General features: G+C 40.5%; 1 long non-coding RNA gene across 1 annotated transcript; it reads right to left on the reverse strand.

Moving 5' to 3' along the window:
* Positions 1 to 226: 226 nt before the first annotated feature.
* LOC103270610 lies at positions 227 to 5,634 on the reverse strand. Its single transcript, XR_504983.1, has 3 exons — positions 5,560 to 5,634; positions 2,724 to 2,898; positions 227 to 390 (listed from the first exon to the last, which is right to left on the reverse strand). It is a non-coding gene; the product is annotated as an uncharacterized LOC103270610 (long non-coding RNA).
* Positions 5,635 to 15,761: the final 10,127 nt, after the last annotated feature.

Genomic DNA, 15,761 nt, shown 5'->3' on the forward strand with positions numbered 1-15,761 from the left:
TTGTGGAACTTTTTGGCCTTTATAATCTCATGAGCCAATTCCCATAATAAACCAATCTATCATTCTCTCTCTCCATATATATGTGTGTATATATAAATCCTATTAAATCTGTTTCTCTAGAGACTCCTGATTAATATATGCTATTATGCTGAAGTTGAATTATTTGATTATTAACACCATTTCCTGAAAAAATGAGTTGTCGCATTCACTTAAAAGGTTTACGTACCTGTCACATTTGTCTTTTGCTTTTTTCTTTTTCTCCTCAAACTGTTCCAAGAGGCCTTTTGATTTTCCAACTGACAAAGGAAGAGAAAATAAGCCTCTATCTTTTTTATCTCCTCCAAACAGCTGGGGTTTTGTCTGGTACTTTGTGAAAATACTAGGTTCACTCTGTTAAATGAAAAAATATATAGCATTTCACACAAAACAATATTTATAGCATTTACTATTTTCTGTACAATGCAGTCACATTTAAGTGTAAACCATATTGCTATAACACAACATAGCATGTAGTACTTCCATTTTACTTTTGTATTTATCAGAAAATTGTATTTAAAATAAAGTTACTTTTTATTAATATAGTTTCGGCCATACCAGCCCAGAGATATTTTAAATGCCAGCTAAAATGACTTAGAATCAATTATATAAATTTATCTTTAAGATTTTTAAATTTTTTTTGAGTTGGAATCTCACTCTGTAGCCCAGGCTAGAGTGCAGTGGCATGCTCTCGGTCACTGCAGCCTCAACCTCCTGGGCTCAGGTTATCCTTCTGCCTTAGCCTTCCAAGTAGCTGGAACTATAGGCACCATGCCTGGCTAATTTTTTGATTTATTGTAGAGATGAGGTCTCGCCAAATTGCCCAGGCTGGTCTCGAACCCATGGATACAGGCAATCCTCTCACCGTGACCTCCCAAAGTGCTGGGATTACAGGTTTGAGTCACCGGGCCCAGCAATTACATAAATTTAAAGCCAACAGCAGAGAATTATTTATGCTATCTCTGAGATATGTATTAAAATTTTCATATTAATAAGTTTAATTCAAATAGCTGTTGCTCAGCTGCTGGTGAACTAAAGACATGTTGGTAAATTTGACATGGACTAGACAGTGGGGATGCTAGTATATGGTGAGCCATTTTCTGCAATTTTAGGCAAAGCTTACTCTGAAACATTTAGGGAGTTCATTTATTCCTTCATATCACTAGATACCAATTTTTTTTTTAAAGTGAGAAAGCAGGATTTATTGAGAGGACAGAGAAGCTCCCCCAGTGGGAAAGGACCCGAAGGAGTTGCCCGAAACTATTTTTATACTGAAATACTTAGCGTATACTCTACAAGATTAAAGCACTGACCTAATCTTATTAAGTTTCTATTTGATTCAGGTAAGTCTGTGTATAAAATTAAATCTAGTTCTAGACATCCCAAAAATAAAAATATTTCTGACTCACACGAAAAGACAAATTTTTTTATCTAAAAAAAATCAAGGATTCTAAAGGCTGTGTTCCTCATTCTGGCCCTTATTAATTAACTTATGCCTCAGAATCCTCACTTCCTCCTTCATCAAAGACATAATATAGTATAGTTGATTAAAGTCTACACAGTACATAAAATGTCCTAGAAAAAAATGTCCATCTAAAATAAAATTTAGCTGTAATCCCACGCCTTTGGGAGGCTAAGGTGAGTGGATTGCCTGAGCTCGCAGGTTCGAGACCTGCCTGGGCAACTTGGTGAGACCTCATCTCTACAATAAATCAAAAGTTAGCCGGACGTGGTAGCACGCGCCTATAGTTCCAGCTACTCGGAAGGCTGAGGCGGAAGGATCGCCGGAGACCAGCAGGTCGAAGCTGTGGTGGCCGGGAACGGCCACTGCACTCCAGTCTAGGCGACAGAATGACTCCAACTCAAAAAATAAAATAAAATAAAATAAAATTTAGGGCAGACATGGTAGCTCATGCCTATAATCCTTTTGGAGGCTGAGGTGGGAGAATCAAGTAAGGCCAAGAGCTCAAGACCAGCCTGGCCAACATAGCAAGACCCAGCTTTTATTTAAAAAATCATAAAATTTATGTTACTTTATTTCTAATTCACAAATGTTATTTTTTCTCATTAAATTCTCACAAATAATAGTAAGACTAGTCTTAAGAAATGTCATGCAATGTGTGTTCTCCCTAGGAGTCGTCAAAGCACTGACACTATGTTTTTTTTTTTTTGAGTTGGAGTCTCACTCTGTCTCTCAGACTGGAGTGCAGTGGCATGCTCCTGGCCATTGCAGCCTCGACCTGCTGGGCTCCGGCAATCCTTCTGCCTCAGCCTTCCAAGTAGCTGGAACTACAGGTGCACACTACTACGCCCAGCTAGTTTTTGATTTATTGTAGAGATGAGGTCTTGCCAAGTTGCCCGGGCGGGTCTCAAATCCTCGGGCTTAGACAATCCTCTCGCCTCAGCCTCCCAAAGTGCTGGGATTATAGGCTGGGCCACCGAGCCCGGCCACACTGACACTATTCTTATGTTGCTTTGGTAATAGAAAAAACTGCAAATATAAATATTTTTTCCATTTCAGACTACCAAGTCAAATGAGTCACCAAGCAAGCACAAATACCTGTAGAAGAATAATTCTTGAAATGAACAATTTCAAAATATATTCCACTAGAAAAAAATATTCTTTATAGTTTATCTCCATAATGACTGAGAAATGTATGTGGAGAAATTCTGTGAATTAGACTCACCTCCAGAGAATTCTGTTGTGACTGTTTTGGATGTCTCAAGTGGCCACCAAAGTCCAAGGGTACTGACAAGATTTCTGAATTTTCTGAACAGAACTGAGATCCAAAGAGGAACTGGGAATCACTGAGACTGGAATAATCAGTTTGATGATTATTCCAGTTAGATGATTTAGTGTTCCTGAAATTAAGCAAGAAAAGTATACCAAGTGGACAAATACCCTGAACAAATGAAATAATAGTTCCACAACTGTTCACCTTAGAATATTCTGGGCCAGGCTTGGTGGCTCAGCCTGTAATCCCAGCACTTTGGAAGGCTGAGGCAAGTGGATTGCCTGAGGCCCCATGTTTGAGACCAGGCCGGGCAACTTGGTGAGATCTCATCCCTACAATAAATCAAAAAAATTAGCCAGTCATGGTACCATGCACTTGTAGTTCTGGCTACTTGGAATCCTGAGGCAGAAGGATTGCCAGAGCTCAGCATATCGACGCTGGGATGACTGTGAGTGTGCCACTGTATTCCAGCCTGGGCAACAGAGTGAGACTCCAACTCAAAAAAAAAAAAAAGAATATTTTGGATAGAATGCTAGCTTGTTCTGATCTCCAAGTCTCCTGTACACTGCTAGCAGTACCTACAAAGAAACACAAGGAAATTATTGAATAGCACACATTTTGATTACAACAGCCTGGGAACAACCAGATGTACATTCAACCAGACAGGACTGACACCATTATTCCTTGTATAACCACATTCTGGGATATAAAACTATTTTGGAGATCAAAGTTTATAAAAATGGAGGCATCAAGAAAATATTATCTTTTTAAAAGATGAATCTGTTCATCATTAAAAGAATAGATAAATAAAATAAGGTATATGCATTAACTGATTTGACAGCCAGAAGCAATAAACTAGATTTATATCTAATCACATGGATAAATCTCAAAAACATGAATACCAAAAAAGTAAAAATCATATGAACTCTATTACAGATCATTTACATAAAATTTTAAACCTATATCAAACAAGTATATAACTGAGTGTATAGAAGCTGATTAGAAGGGCACACATGAACTTTCTAGAGTGTGTGCCTACAGGGAAGGAAGAGAGTAGAACTGGAGGGAGAGAAGGAGCCATTATAAAACAAACACATACAGACCTTGTTATGGACTGAATACTTGTGTCACCCACCAAATTCATATGAAGCCCTAACCCTGGTATGATGGTATTTGGAGATGGACCCCTGAGGAGGTATTTAGGGTTAGATAAGGTTGTGAGGGTGGGGCCTCATGATAGTATTAGTGTAATTTAAAAAGGGACACCAAAGAGGTAGTACATGTTCTTGAGTGCCACTCCTCAGCCAGCCACACATCCTCATCATGTAGACGCAAGAAAGGGGCCATCTGCAAGCCAAGAGGAAAGAGCTCACCAGAAGCCAACCATGCTAGCACCCGAATCATGGGCTTCCAGCCTCCATCTAGTCTCTGGCATGTTGTTATGGCAGTCTGAACAGACCAATGCAGGCCTCATACAGACTAAAGAATAAGATTAACGCAGATCTGTGCCTAGGAGGATCCATCAAAAAACATTTTTGAAATAAGATGGAAGCCGGGCACGGTGGCTGACGCTTATAATTCCAGCATTTGGGGAGGCCGAGGTGAGAGGATTGCCTGAGTCCACAGGCTTGAGACCTGCCTGGGCAACTTGACAAGACCTCATCTCTACAATAAATCAAAAAATTAGCCAGGCATGGTGGCATGTGCCTCTAGTTCCAGCTACTTGGAAGGCTGAGGCAGAAGGATCACCTGAGTCCAGCAGGTAGAAGCTGTGGTGGCCATGAGCATACCACAGCACTCCATTCTGGGTGATAGAGTAAGAGACTCCAACTAAAAAAAAAAAAACAAAAAGAAAGAAAGAAAGAAGATGGTATTCCTGGCCAGGCGCAGTGGCTCAAGTCTATAATCCCAGCACTTTGGGAGGCTGAGGAGAGAGGATTGCTTGAGCCCAGGGGTTCGAGACTAGCCTGGGCAACATGGTGAGACCTCGTCTCTACAATAAATTAAAAAATTAGCTGGGCATGGTAGTGTGCATCTGTAGTTCTGGCTACTTGAAAGGCTGAAGCAGAAGGAGCACCTGAGCCCAGTGAGTTAAGGCTGAGGTAGCCGTTAGTGTGCCACTGCACTCCAGCCTGGGCAACAGAGTGAGATTCCAACCCCAAAACAAAAAAAGACGGTATTCCCTTTCACCTTTTTTTCTTTCCTTTTTGAGTGGGAGTCTTACTCTGATAGGAGTCTCACTAGTGATATTAATAATGATCCTTCTGCCTCAGACTTCCAAGTAATTAGAACTACAGGCACGTGCCACCATGCCCAACTAATTTTTTTGATTTATTGTAGAGATGAGGTGTCACCATGTTGCCTAGGCTGGTTTCAAACCCCCAGGCTCAGGCAATTCTCTCACCTCGGCCTCCCAAAGTGCTAGGATTACAGGCGTGAGCCACCGCGCCTGGACACTTCTTGCAATTACAATGGTAACTGCCCAAACTGAGGTGAGTGTACAGATGTTGGATCATGTCTGACTCTCATAGCCCAGTGCTGAATACAGAGTCATTACTAAGTTAACACACAAAGCTGGATTGACATCACTTTTATAATAAGAAAATGGGCAGAAGAAAAAAAGATAAGCACAAGATGCAAGCAGTGACAGAAGAGGGGAAGAGAAGGAAAAGAGGCCATATGGGGTACCTCTATTATTGCAATCTAATGGGAAAGAACCCACTTTCTATGAAATCAGTGAAAACATAAGATCTTTTCAAGTATTAGAAAATATAACCAGAAAACTTACTCAGAGCCTGAGGGAATACAGAGCATCTCTTTGAGATTCCAGACATTAAAACTCATTTCTTACGATTATCCCTATTAGGAAGAATAGAGGAATATTAATTAAGATATAGTATAATTTTTTTCAAAATTATTTTACTAGAGACTATTATATGTACGTGAGGACATTTCAGCAGTTACAGTCCCATCCAAGTGGTGAAAATTTCCATTACCTAGATGCCAGAAACAAGTATTTTCAGCTGTTAAACTGCATCCAAGTTCCCATCAAATTTTTTTTTTTTTTTTGGAGTTGCAGTTGGAGTCTCACTCTGTTGCCCAGACTGGAGTGCAGTGGCCGCTCCCGGTCAGCTGCAGCCTCGACCCAATGGGCTCCGGCGATCCTTCCGCCTCAGCCTTCCGAGTAGCCGGAATTACAGGAACGCGCTACCATGCCCGGCTGAATTTTATTTTATTTTTTTTTTATTGTAGAGATGAGGTCTCGCCAAGTTGCCCAGGTGGGTCTCGAACCCGCGATCTCAGGCAATCCACTCACCTCAGCCTCCCAAAGCACTGGGATTACAGGCTGAGCTACCGAGCCCAGCTTCCCATCAATTTTAATACCAGGGAAAGCTCATAGTCACTTGTGAAGCAGTAAATTTGTCTTACATTCTCTGTTCTTTTGCCCTTTTCTCTTGTCGTCTTATTAATAATCTGCTTTTAGGAAAGAACCAATAAACCCCATTTTCATTGCCTGTTACAATAAATGACTTAATCTATTATCTCTCCTGAGAAGACTAGTTCTCCCCAAACCATGGGAAGTGGAATTCAGTCAGCTGTGGAATTTGGGCACGAAGCTAGATGAGGTAAGAGGGGTTGCTTTGGGCAAAAGTGCCTTCCCATACGTCTTATAAGCAGTTGTCTACTTTGCTCACTGACAACCCAACACACTGCATACTATATCATTATGGTGATTACATGGGCCAGATTTTAAAAACAAACCCAATGTCTAAATTTCGTCTCACTAATCTCAAAAGAACTTTCATATTTGTCAGATTATATATTACCATGGTGGCATCAGAAGATATGATTACCACACATATGGTGGAATACAGACCATCAATCATCAAGTACTGTCCTAACACAAACCTAGATAAAATAAAACTGAAGTTCTGGGAACCAACCTTGCTGCACAAGTGGACTGGATAAAGAAAATGTGGTACATATACAAAATGGAGTATTACACAGTCATAAGAACAACAAAATCATGGACTTTGCAGCAAATTGGATGGAGTAGGAGACCATCATACTAATTCAACTATCACAGAAACAAAGAACTGAATACTGCATGTTCTCACTCATAAATGTGCCCTGAACACTATTCACATTAGCACAAGGGAGGGATTGGCAGTCGCTGGGCACTGCTAGGGGAGGGAGGGAGGAGGGCGTAGATAACACAAAGAGTACCTGGTCCACTACCAGGGGAAGTGAGGGTCAGTTAGAAGCCCAAATTTCACCTGCCTACTGCCTACTTATGTAGTTAACCCTCACTTGTATCCCACATCTCCATAATAAAAAATATATAAAATAAAAATAGAAGTTCTGAATATAGATATTTTAATTTGCTTTTTATATAATTTAACCCTGTAAAGAAATCTATATATTGAAGTTTTCTGATTTTCTAAAAAAAAAAAGCATTTGAGTGTTTTGCAAAATATTAAGTATAGACCACAGGATTGAAGGAACTAAATGTATTACCATTCACTCAGCCCCTATTATGCTCCAGGCACAGTATTAGACTTTATATATGCCAATTTATTTAATCCTCACAATGATTTTCTGAAGCACGTGTTGTTATCCCCATTTATAAGTCTGTGACTGATGTGGTGTTATAATATATATTGGTTTTTGCCCTCAGTTTCTGGCTCATAACCCTCATAGTCCTTGTTACAGTTTTGTTACAATGTTGGGTGTGTTAGGCCTCAGGAGCAGGCCTTAGGAAACAATCTCTCCTGCCCTCCTTTCATCTGTCTCTAATCTTCCCTCATCTTTCTGATTATGGGTTTTAAGACCCTCCCCAGAGGGTTCCATCCTATACCTGGGGAAATGGAATGCCGATGTCATGAAGCTTCCATAAAAACCCAAAAGGACTGGGTTCAGAGAGTTCCAGATAGTTGACCATATAAAGTTTCCTGGAGGGTGACTCTCAAAGGGAGGGAATGGAAGATCCATGCCTCTTCCCCCATATCTCATTCTACACATTTGTTCACCTGTATCCTTTGCAATGTCCTTTATAATAAACAAGTAAACGTGTTTCCCTGAGTTCTGTGAGCTGCTCTGCAAATTAATTAAACCCAAAGAGGGAGTCATGGAAACCCCAACTTGAAGTTGGTTAGTCAGAAGTTCCGGAGGCCTGGACTTGTGATTGATGTCTGGGAGTGGGGGTACCAGATAGATAGTGGTGACTGAAGTGAAGGACACCCAGCTGGTGTCCACTGTTTGGTGTGTGGGGAAAAACCCCCACAGATTTAGTCACAGAAGTATCCTTCTGTGTTGATGACTGCAAGATCAGCATGGTTTGGAAGAGTTTTTCCTAAAGCATTAAGGTTCAGATAGATTAAATAATTAGTTCAAGTTCTCTCCAATAACTAAGGGTAAAAGGTACTAAGCCAGTTCAGTCCAGTAGCAAAGCTCACATTGTTTCAAGTATACTGTATTCTGTTTCTCAACATTGGTTGTATTTTAGACACTTTTAGATCTAAGCAGCCCTTTATAAGCAGCTAGTAATAAATTGAAAGAGTATGGTTGTAGGGGCAATCAGACAAAGATTCAGATGCTGTCATTTGTACTTATAAACTGTGTGAACTTGGGCAAATAAGTTGACTTATTTGAATCTCAGTTTCTTCATCAGTTAAATGAGAATAAGAGAATAACACCTATTTTAAAGGATGGGGTAAGAATTCAAGATCATTACTATCCAGTGCTTGGCATGGACATTGGCACTTAATAGCTACTTCTTAATTATTTGTTCAGAGATTATGAGCATTATCAAATGAATCCATAGTCTCCTGGAGCTTTCCACATTCACCCACTCTCAGTTCAAAGGACTGGCATTGGCTAGGCGCACTGGCTCAGTCTGTAATCCCAGCACCTTGGGAGGCTGAGACAAGAGGAATGCCTGAGCCTGGGGATTTGAGATCAGCCTGGGTAATATGGTGAGACCTTGTCTTTACAATAAATCACAAAAATTAGCCGGGCGTAGTGGCATGTGTCTGTAGTTCCAGCTACTTAGAAGGCTGAGGTGGAAGGATCGCCTAAGTCCAGCAGGTTGAGGCTGCGGTGGCCATGAGCATGCCACTGCACTCCAACCTGAGTGATAAGAGTGAGACTCCAACTCAAAAAAAAAAAGAAAAAAAAAAAAAGAAGGACTGGCATTCATAACAGGCTGTAGACTTTCACATTCACCCCAGCTAAAAATGAAGTTGCTGCAGTGTTGGGACCAAATATTATAGTTATTTTTTTGTCATAACTCTATTGAACAGTTTAATTTCTTCTTTGTAGACTATCTTCAAAGAAGTTCAGTGCAATAATACTTTTCCATAGAGCAAATATATTCCTAAAATACCTCATTGAGATGACAACTGAAAAAAATTCATTGTAAAAACTGGCTTGCCCAGATGGGTTCACAGGCAAATTTTACATTTAAGGAAATAATTATACCAATTCTCTACAATCTCTTCCAGAAGATAAAAGCAGGGAGAATACATTCTAACTCATTCTATGAGGCCAGTATTACTCCAAACCAGACAAAGACATTACAAGAAAATGATACACCAATATCTCTCATGAACATAGATTCAAAGTCCTCAACAAATTATGAGCAAATTGAATCCAGCAATGTATAAAAAGAATAACATAGTATAACCAAGTGGAATATATTCCAGGAATGAAAGGCTGGTTCAACATTACAAAAGCATTAGCCAGCATGGTAGCGCGTGCCTGTAGTTCCAGCTACTTTGGAAGGCTGAGGCAGAAGGACCACCTGAGCCCAGCAGGCCGAGCCTGCGGTGACCAAAAGCTTGCCACTGCACTCCAGCCTGTGCAACAGAGTGAGACTCTAACTTGAAAAAATTAGCAAACAAAAAAACTAAAAAAGCAATTAATGCAATCAATCACATCAATAGGCTAAAGAAAAATTACATAATCATACCAATAGATTCAAAAAAGGCATTTGATAAAAATCCAACACCCACTCATGATTAAAAAAAAAAAAAAACTCTCATGTGCTTATATTATAGTTCCATCTACTTGAGATGCTGAGATGGGAGGATCACTTGAGCCCAGGAGTTTGAATCTAACCTGGGCAGCAAAGTGAAACCCCCATCTCTTAAAAGAAAAAAAGAAAACTTCTCAGCAAATTAGTAATAGAAGTGAACTTCCTCAACTTGATTAAAAAAAAAAACAAACCTACAACAAACCTACAGCTAACATCATACTTAATGATGAAAAATTAGAAGCTTTTCCCCTAGGGTCAGGAATAAGGTAAGGATGTCCCCTCTCACCACTCCCATGAGTGTATTAAAAGGACATCCTAGTTATTGAATGAAGAAAAAAGTGCCTGTAGTCGTAGACACTTGGCAGGCTGAGGTGGAAGGATCCTTTGTGCACAGGATTTCAAAGTTACAGTGAGCTAGATAGTGCCACTGCACTCTGATCTCCATGACAGAGTAAGACCTTGTCTCTAAAAAATAAAAGCATTGGTGGCTCAAGCCTGTAATCCCAGCACTTTGGGAGATATGGAGGCGAAAGGATTGCTTGAGTCTGGGGGCTTGAGACCAGCTTGGGCAACCTGGTGAGACCTTGTCTCTACAATAAATTAAAAAATCAACCAGGAGAGGTGACACACACCTGCAGTTCCAGTTACTAGGAAGCCTGAGGCAGAAGGATCGCCTGAGCCCAGCAGGTTGAGGCTGCAGTGGCTGTGAGCGTGCCAGTGCACTCCAGCCTGGGCGACAGAGTGAGACTCTGACTAAAAAAAATAAAAAAAATTTAAGATGTTAATTGTGGCCAAGTCCCCACCTATAATCCTAGCACTTTGGGAGGCTGAGGTGAGGATCGTTTGAGGCCAAGAATTCAAGATTCAAGATCAGCCCAGGCAACATCATGAGACCCTGTCTCTACCCCCCCCTCAAAATATGTGTGTGTGTGTGTGTGTGTGTGTGTGTGTGTGTGTGTGTGTGTGTGTGTCAGCATGTGCCTACAGTACTAGCTACTTGGGAGGCTAAGGCAGGAGGATCTTTTGAGCCCAGGAGTTAGAGGCTGCAGTGAGCCAAGATTTCTCCACTGCATTCCAGTCTGACTCAATCTCTGAAAAAAAGAAAAGAAAAGAAATAGGACCAAAAAAAAAAAAAAAAAGAAATCAAAGGGTATACAGATTGGGAAGGAAGAAATAAAACTGTCTTTGTTTACAAATGACATGATTGTCTATGTCAAAAATCTGAACAATCCAAAAAAATTCCTAGAACTAATAATTAATTCAGCAAGGTCACAGAATATAAGGATTAATATTCAAAGTCAATCATTTTTCCATATATCAGCAATGAAAAAGTAGAATTTGAAATTAAAAACACAAAACTATTTATATTTGCACCTCCAAAAAAGAAATACTTAGGTGTAACTCTAACAAAATATTTACAAGATCTAAATCAGGAAAACCACAAAACTCTGATGACAGAAATCGAAGAATTATATAAATGGAAAAATATTCATATTCATAGATAGAAAGACTCAATACCAACAAGATGTCAGTTCTTCCCAACCTGATCTACAAAGTCAACACAATCTTAAGCAAAATTCCAGCAAGTTATTTTGTGGATACTGATAAACTGATTCTAAAGTTTATATGAAGAAGCAAAAAAACCCAAAACAGTCAACACAATATGACCAAAGCCAGAAGACCAAGGCCAGAATACTGACACTACCTGACTTCAAGACTTATAACTCTAGAATAGCAAGTCAAAGCATTGTAAAGGCCAAGTGTGGTGGCTCACGCCTGTAATCCCAGCACTTTGGGAGGCGGAGGCAAGAGGATTGCCTGAGCCTATAGGTTTGAGACCAGCCTGGGCAACATGGTGAGGCCTTGTCTCTACAATAAATTTTTAAAAAAGTAGCTGTGCATGGTGGCTCACACCTGTAGTCCCAGCTACTTGGAAGGTTGAAGTAGAAGGAACACCTGAGCTCAGCAGGTTGAGGCTGCAATAACCATGAGCAGCAAGCCACTGCACTCCAGCCTGGGTGACAAAGTGAGACTCTGACTCAAAAAAAAAAAAAAAAAACAAGCATTGTAAAAATTTTAAAGACTTATTATAACTCTACAGTAATGAAGACAGTATGGCACTAGCAAAAATAAAGACAAGAAATGAACGAAACAGAATGGAGAGCCCAGAAATAGAACCACATAAATATTGTTAGCTGATTTTTTACTAAAGAGCAAAGACAATGCAACAGAGAAAAAAGATAGTCTTTTTAATAAATGGTGCTAGAATAACCAGATAGCCACATGCAAAAAAATGAATCTAGACATAGACCTTATACCCTTCACAAAAATGAGCCTCACTCACATTAAAAGAGGTGCAACTTAAAATCACTCTTTTTTTTTTTTTTGAGTTGGAGTCTCACTCTGTAGCTCAGGCTGGAGTGCCATGGCCTGCTCCCGGCCACCGCAGCCTCAACCTGCTGGACTCCGGCGATCCTTCCACCTCAGCCTTCGAGGTGGCTGGAACTACAGGTGTGCACTACCACGCCCGGCTAATTTTTGATTTATTGTAGAGATGAGGTCTCGCCAAGTTGCCCAGGCGGGTTTCGAACCCACGGGCTCAGGCAATCCATTCACCTCGGCCTCCCAAAGTGCTGGGATTATAGGCTGATCCATGGAGCCCGGCCTATCACACTATTTTCTTACCTACAAAACTGGTAAAAATTTGGACAGGCATGGTGGCTCACACCTGAATCCCAGCACTTTGGGAGGCCAAGGTAGGAGAATTTCTTGAGGCCAGGAGTTTAAGACCAGCCTAGGCAACATAGTGAGACCCCGTCTCTACAAAATTTAAAAAATTAGCAGGGTGTGGTGACATACCCATGGCCCCAGGTACTTGAGAGGCTGAGTGGGAAGATCGCTTTGGCACAGGAGTTTGAGGTTACAGTGAGTTATAATTATGTCACTCTACTCCAGTGACAGAACAAGGCCCAGTCTCAAAAATAAACAAATAGGCTGGGCTGGTGGCTCAGCCTGTAGTCTCAGCACTTTGGGAGGCCAAAGTGAGTGGATTGCCTGAACCCACGGGTTCGAGACTAGCCCAGACAACTTGGCAAGACCTCGTCTCTACAATAAAGCAAAAAATTAGCCAGGTGTGGTAGCGTGCCCCCGTAGTTCTGGCTACTTAGAAAGCGGAGGCAGAAGGATCACGGGAGCCCAGCAGGTCAACACTGGGGTAGCTATGAGCATGTCACTGCACTACAGCCTGGGTGACAGAGTGAGACTCCAACTCAAAACAAAAACAAAAACAAATAGATAACTAACTAAATAAAATTGGCAAAAATCTATGTATAATGATGTACTCTGTTATTGAGCCTGTGAGGAAAGAGACTCACATAATTCTGGTAGGAAGGTCAAATGATATTCACCTAATGGAGAAGAAAATGTATATATGTATTTACCCTTTAATCCAGCAATTCTACTTCTTGGGATCTATCCCAAAAATACATTAGAAAGACCAGAAACAGCCCAATGTCCATCAGTTGGAGATTATTTCAATACATTATGACACAACCACAAAACTGAGTTCTATGGGGCTGTTGAAAGGAAAAAGGACAATCTCTTCTATATACTCTGGTAGTAACTTCCAACATATATTGCTAAGTTTTAAAAAAGCAAGGTGAAAACAGTATGTATGACGGGCTTGGTGGCTCAGCTTGTAATCCCGTGCCTTTGTGAGGCTGAGGTGAGTGGATTGCCTGAGCCCGCGGGTTCAAGACCCGCCTGGGCAACTTGGCGAGACCTCATCTCTACAATAAATCAAAAATTAGCCGGGCCTGGTAGCGCGCGCCTGTAGTTCCAGCTACTTGGAAGGCTGCGGCAGAAGGATCGCCGGAGCCCAGCAGGTCGAGGCTGCAGTGGCCGGGAGCAGCCACTGCACTCCAGCCTGGGTGACAGAGTAAGACTCCAACTCAAAAAAAAAAAGAAAAAAGAAAACAGTATGCATATTATGCAACATTTCAACTAACAAAAGGCAGGGGAATATGAATATAGATAATATACACACAAAAATTTGCTTAATAGTAAAAAGAAAGGAGGGCCAGACATGATGGCTCACACCTGTAATTCCAGCACTTTTGGAGGCTGAGACCGGAAGATCACTTGAGCCCAGCAGTTCAAGGCAAGCCTGGGCAACATAGTGAGTCCCTGTCTCTGTAAAAAAAATAAAAAATAAAATTAGCTGGGCATGGTGGCACATGCCTATAGTCCCCAGGAGTTCAAGGCTGTAGTAAGAGTTAGTGATCACACCACTGCACTCTAGCCTGGGTAACAGAATGAGACTCTGTCTCAAAAAAAAATCAAAACAAACAAACAAAAAGCACTGCACTCCAACCTGGGTGACAGAATGAGACCCTATTCCAAAAAAAGAAAAAGAAAGGAAGGAGGCAAAAATGAGGGACAGAGGAAGAGAGGGGAAGGGGAGGAGAGAGAGAGAGAGAGAATAGGTAAACTGAAAAACCAGAAAAAATGGTTACCTTTAGCAAGAGAGTGATAATAAAGTGGACAGGCTAGGGATAGAAGTTAAACTTCTCCAACTATAGCTGTTTTTATAGTTTTAACTTTAGAATCATGTAAATATTGTTTACATGCAATTATATAATTTTTTTTTTTTTTTTTTTTTTTTTGAGTTGGAGTCTCACTGTCGAACCCGCGGGCTCAGGCTATCCACTTACCTCAGCCTCCCAAAGGCACGGGATTATAGGCTGAGCCACCGAGCCCGGCTCAATTATATAATTGAAAAATTTTTTTTTATTTTAAAGATGTGGGGTACAATTCAGGGTTAGGTATACAAATAGTCATTATACAGGTAAAATTTGGCCTCACTTTGGTCCCCACTTCACCTGGTTTGAGATCATATATTCTTACTGATGAAGTGTACCCCTCCCATAATTATAGAATTACAAATTAAAATTAAATTAAGAAAAAAACAAAGCCATTCCTACAAAGAAGCAAAATGAAATAAAAGGTTTGATGATTGAGCCCCATAGAGAAAGTTTATTTTCTATGCCTCTAAACATGGTAATTTGATTCCATATGATGAAGTGTATCCCAAGGACAAAATGAGCAACTAAAAAATCTGTTTATCTATTTTTGGTAATCACATTGTTAGTAAAAAAACAATATGTATATGTATTGTTATATAACTATATACACCAAAAGTAAAGTAAAACAGAATTATATTAATGTGTGAAATTGTCAAAGAGTGATAAAAGACATAAAATCAAAGAAGTAAAAATCCTGTAATCCTAGGTTTGAAATAGAGTATCATTAACTTGCTGTATTTTTCTCTTTAAAATATATTTCATAACTCTGTTCACTAAAAATGCCAGGAAACAATGGCCCACTCAGTAGTAATGATCACTCCTAATGTCCAGCTTTTGTTTTGAAATACCATTTCCCACTAAAAGAAACCAGGTTCTGGGTAAGAAATGTGAAAAATGAGCCTGGGACAGCCTGTCATACCAAAGAACAAGGAAGTTATCAAAGACTACTAGGACCAAAGACTACTGGAGAGTTAACTTAAAGGGGAGCTTCCTCTATTGAATTCATAATTATATTTATAAAAACTCATTAATCACTTTGGAAGCTGGGAAATCAACTCATTCTGAAAACTGGTAAAAAAAAGAATCAATCAGCTGGGTACAGTGGCTCAGCCTGTAATACCAAGACTTTGGGAGGCCGAGGCAAGAGGATCATCTGAGTCCTGAGCCCAGGGGTTTGAGACCAGCCTGGGCAACTTGGCAAGACCTCGTCTCTATGATAAATCACAAAAACTAGCGGGGCATGGTGGTGTGTGTATGGGGTTCCAGCTACTTGGAAGGCTGAGGTGGAGGGATAGCCTGAGTCCAGCAGGTCGAGGCTGCAGTGGCTGTGAGTGTGCCACTGCACTCTAACCTGGGCGACAAAGAATGAGA

The sequence above is a fragment of the Carlito syrichta genome, unplaced genomic scaffold, assembly GCF_000164805.1.
Source record: "Carlito syrichta isolate Samal-C Ts95f unplaced genomic scaffold, Tarsius_syrichta-2.0.1 Scaffold309885, whole genome shotgun sequence".
Lineage (NCBI taxonomy): Eukaryota > Metazoa > Chordata > Mammalia > Primates > Tarsiidae > Carlito > Carlito syrichta.